The 21,480-nt window shown below is 41.9% G+C and overlaps 1 protein-coding gene across 1 annotated transcript in view; it reads right to left on the minus strand.

Annotated features, from left to right (window-relative positions):
• Positions 1-21,480, minus strand: part of tspan9a (tetraspanin 9a) — a 232,399-nt gene that overhangs the window by 165,557 nt on the left and 45,362 nt on the right. Inside the window, exon 3 of the mRNA XM_034223340.1 lies at positions 7,559-7,624. The gene's annotated coding sequence lies outside the window, so the exon portion shown is untranslated. The remainder of the gene's footprint in view (positions 1-7,558; positions 7,625-21,480) is intronic.

Raw genomic sequence — 21,480 nt, forward strand, 5'->3', positions numbered from 1 at the left:
CTACGCAGAGACGGTAGACGCGACGCAAACAACAAACTAGACTTTTGAAACTACAGGAAGATAAGGAGGACTTTTACAAAAAAGTAATAGAGATTGTTGTCCAGAAGGAGAGCATGGACTTCATCTTCAAGTCAAGGTAAGACCACATTGGTAATGAAAATTGGTTCTTACTAAGAAAGAACAATCCAATATTTAGATTGTGGGTATCCTTTTGTTGAACGGTCTGTTTAAAATGAATCGAAACATCAGACCAAAAAAGCTTTTGAAAATAACAGAATATTTCGATTAAGGTCAGAATATAATATTTGTAAATCTGACCCTGAAAGAGTCAGTGCCTCACCAGCCATGAACCTCACCGCACGTCACTGTTAAAAGGTGACTATGGGTCGTAATAAGGTGCTTGGACAATCAACCTTTTAGGTCGGTTTTTTTAAGAGGACAGGCTTGTTGTCTACTACATGTGAGAAAGGGAAACTCCGGACACCACACCGCTCAGACCTGATTCGTTGAAGATTGTCCTTAAAGGAAATTCTCTGAAAACACCAATCATTTGGGAAACACGATCACACTTCAGAGGAGTGAGGTGTTTTTGTTTTAGCTCATCATTAATGTAATGATGCTGATGGTTTGAAATGATTTTGTCAAGTTAGATTTCACTTACAGTTCAAACGCTCAGTCTCATGGCTCTGCAGACACTGCCCTTATCGGGCCTTGATATGTTCTTTTTCACACATGAAGTTGTGAATGACTAATGACATGGAGGTGAAAGTACTTCACTCAATTCAAACCTGAACTTGTACTTTCTTTTAGCGAGTGCTTTATATTGTCATTTTTCTCAATTCGAATAGACTTGAGTGCTTTATTATGTCTAAAGACATTACTGACATTGCTTCTAAAATTCCTGAAAAAATGAAGCTGCATTTTCCCATCATAACAAACTGATGTGCTGAAAGACACTTTTATTATGCTCATTTTGAGGTTACATCATTATGTTTTTGTGCTTTTATTTTGACATGTTTCCATGCTTTAATGTTTTCTCATACCCTTTTCATTTGAGCCTATGCAAGTCATGTGCATGCATAAAAACCTACAAAACACATTACAGGTAGAGGGGAAAACCCTAAAAATAAAAGAAGGACCCTATAAAACTAAAGCGCACTGAAGGTTTTAAGGATTATATCAATATTATATTCCACACAACATTATATCGTAGCTGGTGTAACGTGAACTTTAAAATTCATCATGTTATCAGTTACATTGTGTTCTTTAATCAATGTTTATTTATTTCTGACACAAACAACATTTTCTGAGCCATATTTTCTTGATCCCACATTGGTTATCGAAGCTCTTACAAATGGCTCCTACTCATCTCAGGCATGTCGATACCTCCCTGTGAGAGATGGTTTTGATTTGGTAACCTTGTGTACAAAATATGTTATCTGCCTCAAAAAAGGAAGTAACCTTTTGTTATCAGTATTTGCTTTGCACCAAACCCCAGGCTGTTATAATAGCAGGTAGATATCTCACATTTTTCATTGTATTACATGACTGACTAAAACAGCGGGGAAAGTGAATTATAGGATGCCACCAGATGGGAAGAGATTACATATAAATTGGAAAAATACAACCTGTAAGGCATGCAGTAATCACATGAAGTGTTATTAGGGGGGGGGGGGGGGACATGTACCATGTGGAATTGTTTTAGTTACAGTATACAGCTAAATGGATTACTCTGATTTTGTTCGTGCCCAAGCTTTGCTCTTATTATATTATTGATTTATGTGATTCACCAATGTCTTATTTTTGCCCTTCTCTTATAACAGTCTAAATTGTGGTCGAAAGCACTCTTTGATGGATCTGTTAGTTATTTTCCAATTACATATAAGAAGCACTTCCTTATTCTCTAAATCCATTATTTAGTTCTACCTTATAATGATTAATACCATAACAATGAAATCCATAACGCTTTGCAAAACGATCGTTTTCTGTGGTGGTACAGACTGTTTCAGAGGCTTTGAATGGACTCAGCAGATCACATTTTAAGGAGTTGTATCCACTGACAGAAGAATACATTGAACAAGGCATTCATGGAAAGATTTCTAAATATTATTAAATTGGTTTAAAATAAATTAAAAAAAATTCTCTTTGCCAATTGAAATGCCACTTTTAGCTGTTGTATAAGTCATGTTCTCATAATCCTGTTTTAGGAGAACTAACATGTGATTTTCAATCAATCCGGCACAAAGGGCTTACACGAATGTGTCAGTGCGAAACCAGGTCATTTATAAGCAGGGATAAAATAGCAGATACAAACAAATACAAATTAGCCTTCGTCTTCCATTATCAGCACTCCTACTTTGCGAGTCTCGGCGGCTCATACACTCAGAGGTTCATGTCATGAACCGTTTACACTGAAGCTGCACAGAGACCCATCAGCGTATTAAATGTGTGGTGGGAACAGATTTAGAAGATTTAGGGTAATGGAATAATCACTGTGAAGGAGCACGGTGGAGCGGAGTCATGCAAGACTAGTTGTGGCGACCTTGAATTTCGTCAATACAATTAACTGAGTCTATCTCTCACAAAACAACACAGGGCGTGTTGCCTTTCACACAAGTTCAAATCAAACCCAATCCCTCTTCTGATTACAATGCATAGATTTGATACCAGACAGCGGTGAATAAAGACAACAACAGTGACAGAGCTTGGAAAATAGACAAAGATCAAAGGAGCAGAGTGACTTAATGTGTTGTAAAGGAAGAAAAAAAGCGTTGAAATCTGCTCAATTCCACAGCCCTTATCTCCGCCAGAGATATGTTAACCTTTTACAGTCATTATGAGCAGAGCTGAGACATGTTCCACACATGATTAGCTGATATGATTTGTCCCTAGGGCTATGTGCATAGTGCATACATACGCGGCTGTTTTGGCCACGTAATTGTGTAGATGTGTATCTGTGTTGGAAGCTGTCTGAGTGGTATGTCATTGTGTTGTCACTGAGGAGTCGATAGAGCCGCTGGGAGCGACAGAGACACGCAGGAGTGGGGGGGAAAAAGCGTGTGGGTGGCCATGGAGGTGAAAAGGTCAGCTCAGTGTTGTCCTCACCCACTGGTCCTAATAGAGTATCTGTTTTTCTCAATCAACAGGGACTGTGTAGAAGTGACTGGAGGGCAACACACACACACACACACACACACACACACACACACACACACACACACACACACACACACACACACACACACACACACACACACACACACACACACACACACACACACACACACACACACACACACACACCACACACACACACACACACACACACACACACACACACACACACACACACACACACACACACACACACACACACACACACACACACACACACACACACACACACACACACACACACACTCCCCCGCCCCTCCTACTCTCTACTTCTCGGAGTTGAATTTGTGATCTAAGATCAGTGTGGCTGTGATGCCCTTCTCAGCAGACTGACAGATGATACAGCCTGCCCTTTGGGCTCCAGTCGGAATGGCTACAGATCAATACCCAAGCTGGTTGCCTGTCAGCACACAAACATGTATGCTCCCTTACAGAACGCACACACACACAAGGCGTCCAAGTGCAAAAGCTAGCATCAAAGCTCATCTGAGCCGGCTGGCATTTACCGGTACAGGACCTGGATGTGAGCAACACAGCATGAGGGGACATTCCCGGGATAGTTCCCGGCTGGAGGGGCAGCGGGGTTGGAGGATGACACAGCTAAAGGAATTCTGCTCACAGATCCCCCTGACCCCGCCGGCTGGTTACATTAAGCGCTTTGGATGGACAGACTGGCTGACTGGGCAGACAAAGCAACAGGTTGAAGAAACAATCAAAAGGTTGGAGTGTCTGTAAGGAGTGTGTGTGGCCACTTAAACCCTGTAGGAATAGTGTGTGTGTGGTCATTTATGAGTGACACCTTATTCTGTGGTGCTAATTGTGGTTGTGGTGAGGCTTCATTAGCATTCAACATAACTGTGTATTTGGCTAGTTTCCCTTTCTTTTTTTTCTAAATCAAGGAAACAAGTAGAAAATATGTAAAATGATTGAAAAAAAGACTAATAACGCTGCGGATATTCATTGATTACTGGTGTAAGTTAACTTCTTGCCTTTTTACATAATACGATGTGGATATTTAACACCTGGACTGAATAAAAGGTTAGGATGGATACTTTTTTTCCAATACACTTCTGATGAGTTCCTCAACATCAGACTCCACTCAGGCACACAGGCGAAGTAATGACTTTCCTGGGTGGAGGAATTAGAAATCTCTCTCACTCCCAAACATCATTCTCTAGTGCTTTATTAGAAAACGCCAATGACATACAAATGTTGTGAACATTTTAGAGGCATCCTTAAGAGACCGTTACTCATATTTATGGTTGTATTCTTCATTTATATTCATTCAGAGAGCAGATCATCATATTGCATTGTTACGAGACAACCAACTCATACACCATACATGCAAGCACACATGCAAATAGTTGGATATACATACAAAATGCAACAATCTTTACAATACAATCCTTTGTAGAGAAACCAATTTCATGTGAGGCTCTTAGGTACCCAAACTGAATTGTTCATCCATTCTAAATATACAGTGCCTCTCTCTGCAGGCTCACACAATCTTTTCAAACAGAACCAAATATGCATTGACCTATGTAAATAAACTTTCTCTAAGATGGAGCCTGTATTGCCATCATTCCGTTGGGTATTGCATCACTGATCGCTCCCCCATAAATAAAAATGAGAGATGTACAATATAAATAATACAACCACATATTTGACACTCAGAATTACAATGACAGCCCCCACACTCAACTTGTCTGCCACCTCCCTCTCTCACCAAGCAGGCGGGAATTTATTGCCCCTCCGCCATAGCAGAGTCAATCAATAGCCAATTAAAGACAGACACATAAGATCTCCAGGGGCCACCATGGCTGTTTGGCCAGGGAAATGAATATGTAAATGTTTCTCTGGCGGAAAAGCATCAGTCAGTATCTTTCAGCGAGCACAACAGGAGGGATATCAATAACACCCACCACACGCCCCTAAACCTCCAAGTACTAGTCTGCAAGGCCACTAATGGTCAGAGAGGCCCTAAGGATCTGTTACCCGAGGCTGGAAGGTTGAGAAACCTACAAGTGTGTCCTTGTCCGTCAATATAAGTGAATGATATATGCCAGATGAAGGGCAGCAAGGCCATAATTATTGATGTAAAGAAAAGGAACACTTTATTAAACCTTTTTATTTATGCAAATTGTTTCAATCTTTTTTTTGTACACAATACACAAAAATATGTACATGTAGTTATTGAGAGATGTTAGATTGAGAGACTGCACATGGATAGGCGCCTGGAGCAGTTGGGTTGTTGGTGCTTTGCTGAAGGCAGTGCCCCGGGGGCTAAGAGAAAACAATCCAGTTACCAGTCCACAACCCTGAACCGACGGAGGTCCTGTTCCTAAGCGAAGTCCCCACTAACTGAGCTACTGACGCCCAGCGAGCAACATATACACTGCTGAACAGCCAGGTTGCCAAATGCTCTGTTGTTGTTGTTTAGCCCTAATTGCACATTTAATCACACTGAGCACTAACCTCACAGGCGTCATGGTCCCACTCTTTCTCAATCAGTCTTTTTCTGCTTCACAGAAACTCTTTAAAACCTTCCAAGGTGAGAAAGAGGACCATCGGGAAACAACTGGTTCCAGTGATGTATACAATCCCTGACAATCTGAAGGAGATGTGATAATAGCCACAGTATGGAGATATCAAAGTCAGAGCCAAAACACAACAGCTTCCCTGCAGCTGTGCAAACATGCAAAACCTGTGCGGCTACTTTGCATTATCTTGTGTTGATATGTCATTAATATATACGCTTTGATATGCAATTCAATTAAATACAAATGATGATAAACATAATTACTTGTTAATCCTGTATGTACAATATAAATCTTAATTAAAGCTTAGGATGAAATGAGATCCACAGTATTGCACATTTATTTAAAAATATGTTCAGATCTTCTACAATAGGATGTCTGTCATGTGCTGCCAATACTATAATTAATGCAGCGAAACAAAAACAAAGATGGCCCGATTAACAGTATATTGATTCTTCAAGGAGAAATCACTTTATTTTCAAAAAGGACTAATTAAATGAGGCTATACTTAAAACCTTTAAGTGTTAGTGGAGTGCTGGTGCATTAAGAAAGCACTGTACTGAAGTAGCATTTGATGTGTCTCTGAGTAGCTGTGAACCAATAATAACGAACACAAAGAGTTCATTCTGTACTGTCCGCGCGTTTACTTAGGATATAGACTATTACAGTAAGTGGTAACACTATACTTTTGTTCAATTAAGTACACTTATGAAAGCAGAGCACCTTCTATCTTTATGTTGTGCCATTTTGTTTTTATAAACCAATTATTTCCGAACAGAGGTACTTGTAACCCAGATGGGGACAGGAAGTGAGTTTACATGACACCATTGCAGAGTGAAATAACTAATACGAACACATTTTGATTTAATTGAAAGCAGTTAAAGTGACAGCTGTTACACCTGAACATGTGCAACTGCGCGGAGGAGTTTAAATAGTGAGAAAAAAGCATCAAATAAATGGTTAGCTAGAAAGTAATCGTTGTTAACAAAAAGTTACACAGTTGAAATAGTTAGCAAATGACATACTGATGCCTCTTGCAATGGAAACTCCTCTAGAAACAGTGAAACATGTATTGAGTGCCAGAGTAGCACATATAGTAACCAACCCTGCCGAATGTAAAGCGTTGCAGGATTCTAAGTAAGAGATGCACTGTAGACGTGAGAGCGTGATGTGCAACACACACAACCTTGACCCTTTCAGTCCTAACCCCCTGTGAATAATCTCCTTCCATGGAACTTTACACCTCGATACGGGGCCTCTTGAACACTCATCCCCCTGCATGAATAGCATTGCAGCCTCTCTCCCCATCTCTGTCTCTCTCACGCCACACATTCCTCTTTCTACTGCCTCTGCCACCACGGGCGCCGTCCAAGAGCCTGACAGTTCAGCCCTGCTTTGATGTCAAGGCACAGGTTATCTATTGCCTCGCTAATTTTAGTTAGCCCCTTTAAGCTTCTCGTCTCTTTGAAGAGCAGGTACCATGCAGCAGGGAGTCCTGGGTGTTTATCAGTGTGGCCCCTTACACTTCCAGGGAAAAGGGATTCACCCTCACATCTACAAGGGGCTACTGGAATCTGGACAAGATTATCCACCTAGCTACATCTTAATCAAGTCCCAGAGCATAGCAATCCGAGGTGCAACAGTGTGAGATAAAGTGGTTTTCCATCAGATGGGTTTGCTTGTTGAATACATATAAACACAAACAGTAAGGAGCAATACACATGAGGGAGTAGAGGAGGATTGTGTGGAATCCTGTTGGGTAATTAGAGGCACGCAGTTTCATTTTGCTGTGATTTTAACAGATTGCCGTAGCAGATGGAGGACGGGTGTGGCAGGTGAAATCTTACCTTTCTTAGGAGGATGAGAAGTAAGAGGAGAGACTGTCCGCTCCTCAAGCTTGGGAGAACAAGAGTCTGCAAAACAAACAGTCAGTCAGTCATTTTCTCAAACATTTGTGTTTAAAATATTGTTATTTTCATTTAATAAAAACAGGAATCTAAACAGATCAGTTTTTTAATCAAACTTAAGCATCCACTGCCCATCTCATGTTTGTTTACAGCAGATGCATTTATTTGTGGGCCAGCTGTTCTGAGTCTCCCTCAAGACAGTAAGGCCCTTCGACTGTGACCTTGCATGCTCAAACAGAAGGCCACGTAACAACACGAGCAAGAGGCAACCTGTTATAGGTGAAAGGGCGCATGTCCCACCTATGTGGCAGTCACATATGTTATTTCCTTTTCTTCATCATCCAATGCTTTTTTTGTTCAGCACACTTCTGAGATCAAACACGCGCAGGAGTACAAAAAACACACGGGGCACAAAGCCGATGAAAGCTACACACAGAATATCAGAGCGCTGTTCCTGCTCTCCAGCATGAATGATGGTTCTCCAGGACCACCTTCAGATGAGAGGACCAGGAGGTGTCTGCAGGCTGATTTAGCACCTCAATCTCCTACAAGAGGGGTCACTTTTCTCACTGCAGGATGACTTACGAGGGCACAGTCGCTGCTTTAATTTCCATTTTATTGTGAGGAATGGTGGCTAAAGTTTGCCTCTATCTGTTACAAAAGCTCAAAGAGGCCACCGCTGGTGCCAAAGGGGCTATTTCTGTATGTCAATGTCATGTTCTCTGCAAGGAGAGCAGTTTTACTTCTATACGTCTCCAATTTCTTTCACATTCCATTGAAGGTTAATCTTTCTGAGATTTGAAATGTTCATATCTACGCAGGAAGGAGGAGCGGCTCTCAAGTCAATTCAAGCCTAACATCTGAGGCTTCTGAGTTTGATTGATAGGAAGTAATAAGCACACACTGTTTCCTACTAGTCAGGTGTGAACTTCTCGATGATAGTCTTCAATTGTCTTACTTTGATTTTGTCCTCATCTTTTCATTACCAACACATTTATTGTATGAAGGCAACGACACGACTGAATGATTTGGCTTCAGGGTTTTCAATTTCAATCAAAAGATATAACGTCAAAAGACCTAAGGTCAGCGAGGAGAGTGGAAAGCACCGCGAGGCTGCTTGGGCAGGAGACAGGAACAAAAAGAAGGTAAGTAGTGAGGGGAGAATGAGAATAGTGATTGTGTGGCAGGAGAGGAGGATTGATAGATAATAAAAGAGAACAGAGAGATAGCAAGAGGAAGAGAGGAAAAAACAGAGGGATCAATAGAGCAGGACCAAGCCAACCATTATACAGAACTAACTAGAGAGTGACACAGCAGGCAAGAACAAGACAGTCGGTTCCTCCCATTAGCAGGCAGAATTAATTAGGACTCCACTGTGTAGCAGGACGAATATAATTACATTACATCATGAGTCCTCATTATTACGAACTCGCTCGATCCTGTTACCCTGGGGACTGAGGACAACCAAATCTAAACAGTCACCACGAAAAGAAAAAAAGACAAGATGGCTGTCAGCATTCATTTAGCACAACACTAGGAGGAAAGCATTTCCACAATAAGTCACACCCCGCAGATAGATGTTGAATTCTGGTCGTCAGGCATCACACAGCGGAGTTAGTAATGTTCCTATAGCTATAAACAGAGTGTAATTTGGCTTGAGATGTGATCACTCCATATGAGCTATATTTACCATCTGTGGCCTTTTACCCTGTTTGTGTGTGTATACAGCATGTGGAGCATGTGTGTACAAGTGAATTTGAGGCACCATGAGGTCCCCCAGCAACCATGATGATAGCTAGTTATCTGGGGAGACATATGTGAGATTCTGCTTTACACACTGGGCACAACAAGTCTTTTAACCGCTTTGTGGGTGTTTGCATGGTAGCATTCAAACACAATTCCTCACGATCCAACGGGAGAAAAAGGAAGAGCTTGGCATTCCAACACACACACAGTCCTCTGTTGTCGCGGATGAGACGAATCAAGAATGTAAAGAAATCGAGTTTTACACTCGGAGGAACACTTAACGCTCTCAAGGTGTCATTTTTCTTTCTCTCCACAATACAACAATACGTGACCTTGCAATGAAAACAAATGATAACCTTGTTTTAGTAAGAAAGCGAGCAGAGGCGTTGAAAAAACGATCCTGTGCTGTGTGTGGTAATGGGGTATCATTTGTCTCATGGGAGCGAGCAGAGCCCTGCAGCTGTGGCGCACACAGAGCTCACACAGCTGTGAATGAGACAGTGTCGGCCAGCGCTGGCACACATCGGCAAGTCAGCTGACAACGACTGGCTTTCCTCTCACTGAGGGGGACAAGTGTTTATGAAACACAGCGCTGCCGGCCGGACAAGGGTGGAGCACTTGTTGTGCAGAATAGAGTGCTGCAGTGTGTCTGTAAGCTGAGCAGGTAGCAGTGGTTGGCACTGGTTCTATCAACGAAAAGCAATGGGGATTGTCCATTGGATTTTTGGAAATTGTAGAAAATAAGTAACAAATAACTTATTAACCCGTAATAACTCTTTATATTATACTTACATATTTTGTTCAGCAGTTTAATCTCCTTTTTTATAAAAACTTTTTTTTTTTTTTTAAAGAGTTAATTCAATCGTGCATCATGGTAGCATCAGGCTTCACCTCAACATGGTAAAGGCCGCTGAAATGCTAACTCATTTCCAGGTTTAAGGACTTATTCCTGCACCACACTATTGCTCTGGATAGTAATAATGATCAGAATGGATCTTAGTATAAACAAAGTATAACACTAACCCTTTACATTCTGTACGACATACGACAACCTCTGTACTCAGACCTTTGCAGCAGAGAGGAAACAAATTATAACGTGAATTTATTACACATATATATATTTAAAAAAGATGGATCCAGGAGGATATCAAGCAGCTTCCAGATGTTGTCAACAAAAACAATAACTATAAAATATGTCTAATAAAAAGAGTGTAACAATAACAATTAGATAGTCATAAAAATAGACAATTGTCTGACAATAGCACTTCGGGGCATGTTTTTCAGGCGCCTCATTAGATTCATTTCATTCATTCTTTATGTAGCGATGCCAACAATCCAGTTGCAAAGCATTTACTATAATGAGTGTGAATCTGGCTGTTTAGGCTTTTTTTGTGAGCTTTGCTGTGCCTCAATGAACCATGCCATCCTCGGTTTAACACCCTGTAAGGATTATGTTCTGCTAAAAGTATGCCATCCATTCCACACCCAATCTGCTTTCCTGCACATATGGGGACACAAGGCTTAATCTGTGTTCTGTGTGCAGTTTGGTATGTAACAGTGATATTGAAGTGACAGAACATGGAATGGCTCGCATTCAGGTCAAATGAGTGTATCAGTCCTTACGTAGCTGACAGGCTATTACATGTTTCTTAGCTAAGCCGTGAGGTTCCAACCATTGCCTCACAGCCCTGCATGTGTGAAGGTGGGAATAAGAATACCGTGTGCAGCAGTTGCCATACTGCTGACTCTGCTGGGTTAACACAACCCTTCGGGTAAACCAGAAGATCATCATCATTAAACAATGACTCATACCTTCCCCCCTCTCCCCCTTCTCTCTATTCCTCCATAGGAAGTTTGCACTGAACAGCTGTCCCTCCATATCTGTCTTCTCAGATCAATCTCTTTCCCTCATCCCTGTGCCCTCTCTTCTGCCCCTGAAAACGTTTCTCAAGCCAAACTGCTTCCCCACACAAAATGTTGTCCTGACTTAATCCCGCTATAAAGTGATGAATGGGGGGGGGGGGGGGAACTTCCATTTCCAAATCCACGACAGCTGCACCGGTAAGACCGAGACTCTCGGTCCCTCGTCTCTTTGCATTGTCGTCGTGTCTCGGTCTCGCCTCTTCACGCTATCGCTCATAGTGGGATGGGGGCATGAAGGGAATGACGCCTCGGCCCAGGAATGCTGGAAAGGAGCCAAATCAGATCCCCTTCCATGGAGTGGACAAGCAGCGTGGATGCAACAACCACACACACACTGGCTGTACTTTGCTATACAGTACTTCCAGACCCATTGAAGCCACACCACTTCCATCGGATATCTGCCTGACTATGGCACGGGGACATATGAGAGGGAATTCCTGTGTAATTTAAGACAGTGGGCAGCTAGGGCAAGCTCTGATTGCAGGCTAATGTGAGTGGAAGTCTAGTTGGGCGGGGGCTACTGTAGTCTCTGGCAGCGAGCCAAAGTGTGTGGCATTGCTGAGTGATGAGATACACGCTTTGAGGTTCCCGCAGAAGCTGAATGATAGGAAGCAGGACAGAATTCATTGGACAGCTTTACCATGCAATTACTTCCTACATGGAGAGTGAAAAAAGCTGTCAGCATAGCTACAGTTCAGAGAACATACTCAATTGCAACAGTAACAGAGAGGAAATATAGTACAGGCTGTCAAAGGGCTAAGATTGTAATAATTGACTTGTTTCTCTTTAGCTTGATGGTCCATATCTAAATTTCCAATTTCCGTCTTCACACATGAATAAAGCAATCATCGGCTTCAACAGTTCATTACATTACACTGAGTCACAATTTGTCTTATCTTCCTTAATAGACAATTTTAGATGACAATAACTGCCTCTACTCTTAAATTACTTGTGTTTTGTTGCCTACCATGCATCCCTTCAAAGGCATGCATAGCGGGTGTTAAAAATAGTTTGGGGGTCAGCAGTGGGTCAAGGTTCATAGTGTGCTGGTGAAGAAGAGTTATGACATCTCTGCTCTATCTCATCAGCCGGACTGTCTGCTCAAACATCATTTATCTTTGAAAAGCCCTGTCATTGAACACGCAACACAATGGGTGGGCAAATCATCACTACGGCTGCACGACTATAACACTTACCCTTCAAAGAGACGAGTGCAGAATGGGCCACAAATTAAGCGTACATGAAGTATGGGCCACGGGCCAACGTTTGTAATATGGCTGGTCGGAGTAATAAACCCTACAAACCACGGAGGGTTTGAAAGGCATGTTTTCTTCTTTTAATTGCTAAAATACATTATTTATTGGGCCGGGACTTTAACGCGTTAATTAAGATTAATTAATTACACAAAAATTAACGCGTTAAAAAAAACGCCTATAGGCGCATTCACACTGCGGTACTTTTCCCACAAAGGTTCATGTGAACTTAGTTCATGTGAACTCTTTTATCGCGTTCACACCAAAAAGAGCCGGTACTAAAATTAGTTCATGTGAACCTTTTTACCCCCTCGAAAGTCACTGCTAGAGAGCAGGGACTTTCGAGCGGCTCTTTTGTGAGAAAAGAGCTATATTTCTGATTGGCTGGAAGGATTGCAAACCACGCCCCGCAAAACTCCCAAAAAGTTTTGTGAAGCCGCCATTTTATTATCCTCGCATTAGCATTATTAGCATTATTAGCATTAGCCCAGCGCAGAAACGCAGAGAGACTAACTTATGGCAACACAAAATAAAACATGGGAGTGGTGGAGATGAGGAGGTGTCGGCGTTCTGGTGATTTACTCGGAAGGCTTCAGTAGAAGCTGCTGGGAGTCCCAGCAGCTTCTACTGAAGCCAGTCCCTAACTCCGGGGACTTCCGGCCGGGGACTTTGGGCGGCAGTATACGCCGTGAAGTGGTTTGCGGCCTGCCAGTAAACCCAAAGCAGAAGAAGAACAAGTGACGTCAGCGGCTTCATTTGCCTAATCCACCCCCAGGGACTTTTTCCGGTGTGAACGCGATCTGTATTTAGTTCATGCGAACTAAAGAGTTCACATGAACTAAGTTCACATGAACCTTTGTGGGAAAAGTACCGCAGTGTGAATGCGCCTAATGGTATACTAAAATCCATGTGAAAAAAATTGCTTCTCACTGTTCTTAGGTCAAATATTTATATGTGATTAAAAATGCGATTAATTTCGATTAATTAATTACAAAGCCTCTAATTAATTAGATTAATTTTTTTAATCGAGTCCCGGCCCTAATTATTTATAATAGCTAGTAACTGTTTATGATTAGATTTTCCAATTGCCATTAGTCATTGAAAAATATCATGTGTTACAAAAACTTCAATCAGGAAAGATGAACAAATATGTCTCATTGTCCCACAAAATGTGTTATATATTCCTGTAAGGCCACAGGGATGATAGGAGCAAAAAACACCCTGAAACTATTATGGGTTCAGAGTATCACTTTTAAGGTCAGTCTTTTTCTAGATGTGCGGTGTGTTTGTCTGTTTGGGCCTGTGTGTGCGTTGAATTGCAGATCAGATGTGGGCTCCTTCACAAAGCAAAACACTTGAACTGGAGCCAAAATAAATTGAAGTAAGGTAATTAAAAACTTGGAGATTCTCCCCAAAAAAAAAGCACAAAACACAAACAAGGACAGGGAATAAAACTTAAACAGAGATTTGTATGGTTAGCTGGCCTGACAAATTGGTTGAAAACATTTCACAGAAAGCAAACAATAACTTTTTGTTTATAAAAGAAAGCTTAGCCTTCAAAACTGCCTTTAAGGGTTTGCTTCCAGCAGGATATCTAGTGCCCGTGGAACAGATGGCTATCTCATTGGGGCATTGGAGCATTAGAAGAAGAGCGAGATACTGTATGAGGAGCCCTCGGGCAGGCTTGTTGTGATTATCGACGATTAGCCTCTCATTGGGCAAAGAAAGGAAAACTAATCTCCGAACATGAACACTGGCCTGTACACCCCGCAGCAAGGTTCTGCTTTGTCATCAAGACAGTAAGAGCTGCTTAAGAGCTAAATGCTTTCCATTCTCCCTTTTTTTGACACTTAGGTTGAGCAATCTAATTTAACTGCCCTGAAACAATACTGCCTTCTGAAGCTTACGGTTGTATAATTGTGGTTAAGATAATGTCAAAGATGATGTTTGCGTTGCTCCTTTGAGAGAGGAGTCAAATATTAAGTAATCCCTGAAGATTGACCCCCATTTAGGGGTTAGGAAATATGGAGAAAAAATAATATTACACATTTCTTTAGACAAATACACCAATTTTGATATTGTGAGGGTATTGTAGACTAAAATATTTACAAAATGACATTTTTGATAAATAATCATCAGTATTGGGGGTCTAATGACTGGTTTAAGGCACATAATAGAACAGTCTGGTATGTTCAGAAGAATACATGTCTCTTCTATTCAAGGACTTTAAAACAGTGTAAGACAACACTTATACCATGTTAGAGTGTAACAAATGATAATAATATTAAAAAATATGTATATAGCGCCTTTCGAACAGAGTTACAAAATGCTTTCATGAAGTAAAAACAAAATCTAAATACTTAAGAGAGAATCAAATGAAAAGAGACACTTAAAATATCAAATTATCCAGAAAGTTAAACAAACAAAAGTAATAAAACATAAATACAATTATATAAAAACCATTCTTAAAAAGTGAGTTTTAAAAGAGCAGACCAGGTTTGCTGCAATAGGCCCCCCTTGCAGGTCGTTCAGGAGCCCTTAAGCAAATCTAAGATCATAACTAGTCTGATATAGATAAAATACCAATATATTACCAAGCCCTTCCCTCTATATATCCGAGCCTGTGTCTAAACTTTGAAAACTGTAAGTTATATAGGTACTGTTAAAAGTTTGTTTTCAGGCAGTTTCCATCCTCCTCTGTCTTCATTTTCTATGTCTCGGAGTCTGATGAGTATGAGTATGAGTTTGTTTGTGGGAGGTAAATAAACAGATGGACTCTGCGGATGGATGCAGAATGCAAAATAAAATCACAGTGAAGCACAAAAAACATCCCAAATTATGACAAGTGAAATAGAACAAATCCTTAAATCAACAGAAATATACTGTTTAACAGCAAGATGTCCAAATACATAAATCCCATTTTCTGGAGTCATTTGCATGGAAGCCATCCATGGCAGATATATATGCCATATGCTCATTCCAATTGCATCCGGATTCATCAGTCAAGTGCTATCAGATGAATCCAACAAGAATGAATCATCATTGCATACCTGTGCTTTCAGGGGGGGTGGAGTTTGTTGCAAGCCTGCAGACTGCCAATATTGAACAGTAACCATTCATCCGTGTTAGCTTGTCTGTAGCTGAGGAATCCAAACCCTCAGTTTTCCTACCGACAGCCAACTGCCAGGTTTTCAGTGTCAAATGCCAGATTATCCTACGCAACGTTAACTGGCAGAGCTGACCCTTTGCTTTTATTTGCACCTATTAAATGCCAACTGTGCAGCACAAAACATCCAGTGCTATGATAGACCCAGCATCTTGTCCCCATCCAAGCAATCGCATCACTGGTTGTTAGTTCCACGCTCCCCTGCAGCTAAACCTTTGCAATTTATAGAAGAATGATGCGAAGCAGATTCTTATTCACAACCTGTGGTTTCTCAACTGCATATATAGATTGAGGCCTGCACATCTCCCGAATGATGGACATATCCCAAGGTACCTTCCCCTGAGGACCTGCTTCAACAAATATCTCTCAGATTTCCACTTTACACAGCCCATATTCCGCGATCCCCCATGGCCCAGGCCAACCGTGACTTTAATGCTCAAGAGAAGGTTTAGAGTCTCAGGGGAGTCATGAGAGCAGATTATCACCCCTGCCAGTAGATAAACAGAGGCCATCATGTACAATCATCACAAGGGGTTTTGGATTGGATCCAGGGCTGAGTTTGTGAGGGCCTACGTGCGTGCCTCGGTTGTCCACGTGGACACGGTTTGCCTGCGTTCCCCGCCATGCCAAGTTGGCTCCACAGGCTGTAGCAGTTGATCCTCTGTCCTCGTCCTAGAGGAATTTCCTTCCTGATTCAGCGTGCAATCAGAGGCATCTGCAGTGTCCACTTTGGCAGAATTCGTCCTTCTCCCCCATGTGCACACAGACATACTACAGCATCTGTTCGTTTGCATGCATGCCAGGGAGAGCTGCAGCTGCGCACCCATCAACCAAGAATCACATTTTTGGGAATACACTCACTGGAGTTCACTGTGCACAGGGGACTGGGAAGTGAGCAAGTGTTTGAAAGCTACTGGGGTGAGCTGTCACCACCCATGACCTAACAAAATCCACCTCATCACAGACAAAGGGATATCATCACCAGCTGGCAAAGTTCACCGTCTTTTGTTCGGCTCAGCTCAAGACTTCAAACGCAGCCTGAGATCCCAAAATAATCTGAGATATTCAAGGTATGGTTGTTTCAATTTGCCTCAGAGTCAGACAGAACAATTTACACTTTTGAATGAGTCTACTCACTTACTGATTTTGAAAAAGCATAGCTGTTTTAATGTGAAACTAAAAGATAAGAAAAATCACATTGTTTCTTCTCTGCTGAACATACAAAGCCTAAACCCCCTGTGCCCTCTTTTTCCTGACAGGGCGACTGAGGAAGTGGAAAATAGATGAACAGATTCCGGACGAATCACAGAGAGCACATTGGTCCGACATGCGATGTGGTATGAGCTTCTCATATTCTTCATGCTAATTTCCAGAGTCAGTCGGCCTAATGTAATGCCACCCTGGCTTTATAGCTGATAAAACATGTATTATTTAATTTTCTCCCAGAGTTTTAAAGGAAGGTAATAGACGAGCTGGTGGTAGTCTTAGAGAATGAAAGCCGGGGCCGAATGAACAGGGAGGAGAGGAGTATGATAAGTGCGGACAAGGAACAGTGAGCAGCAGATTAAATATGTGCTTGGAAAACATAATTAGCAAAAATGGCTCTCATACACTCCTATCCCTCTGCAGTGCAGAGAACAAAACTCCACTCCTGACTGTCAAATACAGATTAGACTAAAGAAATCCTATAAATTGTTTCATCTTAATGCGCTGCTATACGTCTTGAGAGGGGATTATGTTCACAGAGAAGCTATAGAAAGACCTATCATAGAGTTTTGAAGCAGCAGGACATGCCACGGACACAGTGTTCAGAAGGCTTTATTCCATAGTGTTAGTTCTGTCATTGTGAAGATAACATCCTCTTGGATCCAGATAAACTCCAGAGTTGCTGTTATTTAAAACCTTCCCGCTATGGCTGTTTTGGGCCCATTTATGCCTCATTTCACATACCTCTATTTAATGCTTAACAGCTTCCCTTGTAAAAATCACAGCACCATGGTTAATGGCTTCAATTAAAGATGACAAGAAGACATGTATTGTATTGTCTAAGCGTAAATTACTTTGTTTATACATCTACGTTAAAATGTAGGACATGGAATTCATAACAAAAACATAATTAATGAAACTGCACTTAATTTATTCTGGCTAAGACCAAACCTATTATTTAAAGAATTATACAACTCCTTTAAAACCCAATGCAGGATTGCTATGTAAATGTAGTCAAGTCTAAGCATTTGGTAAGCACCTTACTGAGGTGTCCTTCCTGCATGTTTCCCAGATTTAGTTTTTCCCTCTGGCTCCTCTGATATGGAACTGTTTTCTTTATTAAAAGTATTTACCATCCACTCAGCCGTGTCCCTATTGGTTACTACAACTCCATTTTCCAAAGCACACTAAATGAGTCTTCTCTAACAAGTCTTCCAGTACCTGAATGTTATAATATATTCTACCTCTCAACCATAATGTGTCATGTATGTGCATTAAAATACCAAAACCATACGTTATTCTTTGTCCTACTTTCAGAAACTTGCTGGAATGTTTCCATTTCTGCCCTGCCATCCCAACTGCAGAAGAAGTCTATCTATATCTGTTGCACCTCCACCTCTCAACACTTCACAGCCCATAGAGGCAACCATGTGAACAGCTCCACATTTCAGCATGTTGATCTTGCTCCCCCACCACACGTTAGCCACATGGCAATATTCCTGGCAATCAAAAGACTTTGGTATACACGCTTGAGTCAATTCCACTTGCTTTATTGGCGAGAAACCTTCAAATTGAATCCACTATTTCCAACTCTTAAGTTCCCCACTAAATCCTTTAACGGTAACGGCCCGTCCACACGGCAGCGCGCATTGAAGCTTCAACGCTTCTGCCCATTCACTTTGAATGGGGTGACGTCGCGCTTCGCCAAACTGCGTTGTGGGAGCATTGCTTTGCTCACGTTGCTCGCTTCAAAAGTTGAGCAATGTTCAACTTCTCCACCTCCCAAAAACGTTTTTTTGTGTCACTCCAATGACTTCTGTTAGCTTAAGCAAGTAACTTTATTTGTTTCCTTCTTTCCCTTAGATCTTAAAACCACATTAAGCAATCCTTCCCATATTCCTTCATTTTACTTGCATTATTTTTGTATTGCACTCTGTTGTACTGTACACTATACTCTGTATTGTACATATGCAATTATAACTTTAGAATCTTTGAAACTCTTCACCTGCAGTTCCAAAAATTCAGCTGGACTACTTCAAATAAGGGGAGGATAAGACTTTATACCATATTGTACCCTGGTCCTGTTCAGCAGAGAATCACTGTTTATTGTCACACAAAGGTCTCTCCTGAGATAACAATACAATTAATATAATAAAACAATAAAAGCCACTTTTGATTGGCCTGTATTCAGGGTGTTGAAAGAGAACACTTTCAAAAGGGCTTTTGACGAACACTTGGTGCTCATGGTTGTAACAAAACACTAGCGTTTCAACTAATATCACATAGCTCATAAACCACTAATATTTTTCAAACCCTCATTAGGTTGATAGAGATAGTCTGGGTTGATGAGCCACTTGTCGTCCACACACCAGGGCATGAAAGGTGTTAACAACAACACCTTCCCACCGACAGCAGGTTGTGACAGGCAGGATACATACACAGCATGTCCATGTTTTTTTTCCATCATGGATATCCTTCCTGTTTGTTTGTGTGGGAAAATAAATTCCAATGTGTGAGTGTGAAAATGTGTGACCATGCAAGCCCTCTGTCAGTGAATCTTGGCAATGTTCTCAAGCTCCCCTGCAGGTGTTCACATCGCCACTGTTGAGACAGGGGCGTGACGCTCGCCCTCACCTTCCCCTCTCTCTTTTCACTCGCCCAACATGCTAGACAGGAAGGTGAACGCTGCCAACCCCAGGTGTCAGGCATCCGCTCGGCACTGTGTCAGCAGACAGGGGAGAATGTGAGAGCAAAGATGGACTGCATGCGGGCAAGAGTGAAGGATTTGAGAGAGAGGGAAAAGTGCGAGGTTGAGGTTAAAACAGCTCAAACGAGGAAGCAAGGTGAGAAAGGAACTCAAAGGGACATTTGAGAAAGAGAGAAATCTGCAGTCTTAAAGGAGGAAACCAATATGTGACCTTTAACATGATGCAGTTACACTATGCTTCGAAGCAAGCTCCAGAGCGTTTTAAAATCGTCTGGTCAGAACTGTTAAGTCTTCCCTCTCAAAAATCTCAAAACAAACAAAGATGCATCCGCTGCACCCCCCCCCACCCCCACAGGGATTACCAGAGGTCGGAAAGTCTTCCCTGACAAATGGATGACTGGCCTTCATATCAATTCACACAGCACCAGCAGGCTGCACTAAATAAGAGAATCTGGAGTCAGATTGCATTGCAGAGACACATGGGAACGAGCTGTTCCCGCATTGTTATTTGTAGCTGTGCCTTTCTTTATATCAAAAGGGACGAGTTATGTGTGATAAATTGCAGCTCCAGATGAAAATCAGTTTTCCGTCAATTCTTTTTTCTCCCTCAAGACTCTCAAAAGATTCTGGCATTATTGAGGCTTGCAGTTGATAGGGTTTGAAATGAGATATAGCTTGAGGAGAAATGTCTTGGCGGGGACATTAATATTGGAGCTCTCTGCTGGTTGGAAACATGGGCGGTCCGATGGTACACTTCAAAATTGGAAATTGAAAAATATATATGTGTATTCAATGAAGAAGATGGAGGGAAAGGAGATACAAGAGGATAAGAGGGGACTCGCTGCAGTAAGCTTGCTATAACAGCAAATTGGAGAGGGCTCTGTGTACAAGGTCAGCTGATAGAGAGCTACATCAGTAGATGGTGAGTGTTGAGTAGGAGCCAGAGAGCAGGAGAGAAAGGCATCCTTCCTGGAGCTGCCTTCCCAGGCATGTTCACACGTCATCACAAACCTGCCCTTTGTCTTATTTCTGCGCTCATCTTTTTACTATCCATTCACAGCAGGACTAAAAGGATAAGGCAACCGCACAGAAACAAAACATTTCAAGACCCATTTTTCAAAGCCCCTATCTCTGTGGTTCTTATTTATCAGCACCCTGACAGAAATGGTGAAGACGTCAGGATCTGCTCCTCTTACGGCTAAATCATTTTGCGGATGGGACAGGTCGCCTCCGGAGGCTTTGATCTGCCCTCGAGGATTGACAGAGTGAGTGATGGGTCCAAGTCACTCCTGCTGCCTATTCATCTCCCTGCAAGATGTGGACAGGAGAGACAGAGAGAAAGCAGGCCGAAAAGCCTGATTGCATTGATGCAATGATAAAGCCGCAGCTAGGCCGCTAGGCAGCTAGGCCGCTAGGCAGCTAGGCCGCTAGCTCTTATGGTTTATAGGATGTGGGAGTCTGGGAATATGGAGGTTGCTTGCGGCAGAGGATTTTTAATGACACGCTCCATGGCTCTAATTTTAATGTGCCCCGCTAATTATGATATTGCCATGTTAGCCTTTTCTGGGCAATTTCATTTAATGAGAACGAGAGATGGAGGGATAGAGGAATAGACATGGGTACGGAACACTAAACGCCCTTTCCCACTGGGCGAAAAAAAACAAAAAACACCCACTGACATCTGGCTTTTGTCCTCATTGGCAAAGGTTAGGATTGGCATTCATTCCCGGGACAAATCACTCTGCAATAAGTCCCAGTGTTATCTGATTCAGCTCTGATAGGCAGTGATGGAAATTTGACACTGGGGTGAGCATGTTAATGTTGCCCCTCTTCCACTAAGATGTTAAGAGACATGCATTCA

This window comes from Gymnodraco acuticeps, unplaced genomic scaffold (assembly GCF_902827175.1).
Source record: "Gymnodraco acuticeps unplaced genomic scaffold, fGymAcu1.1, whole genome shotgun sequence".
Taxonomy (NCBI): domain Eukaryota; kingdom Metazoa; phylum Chordata; class Actinopteri; order Perciformes; family Bathydraconidae; genus Gymnodraco; species Gymnodraco acuticeps.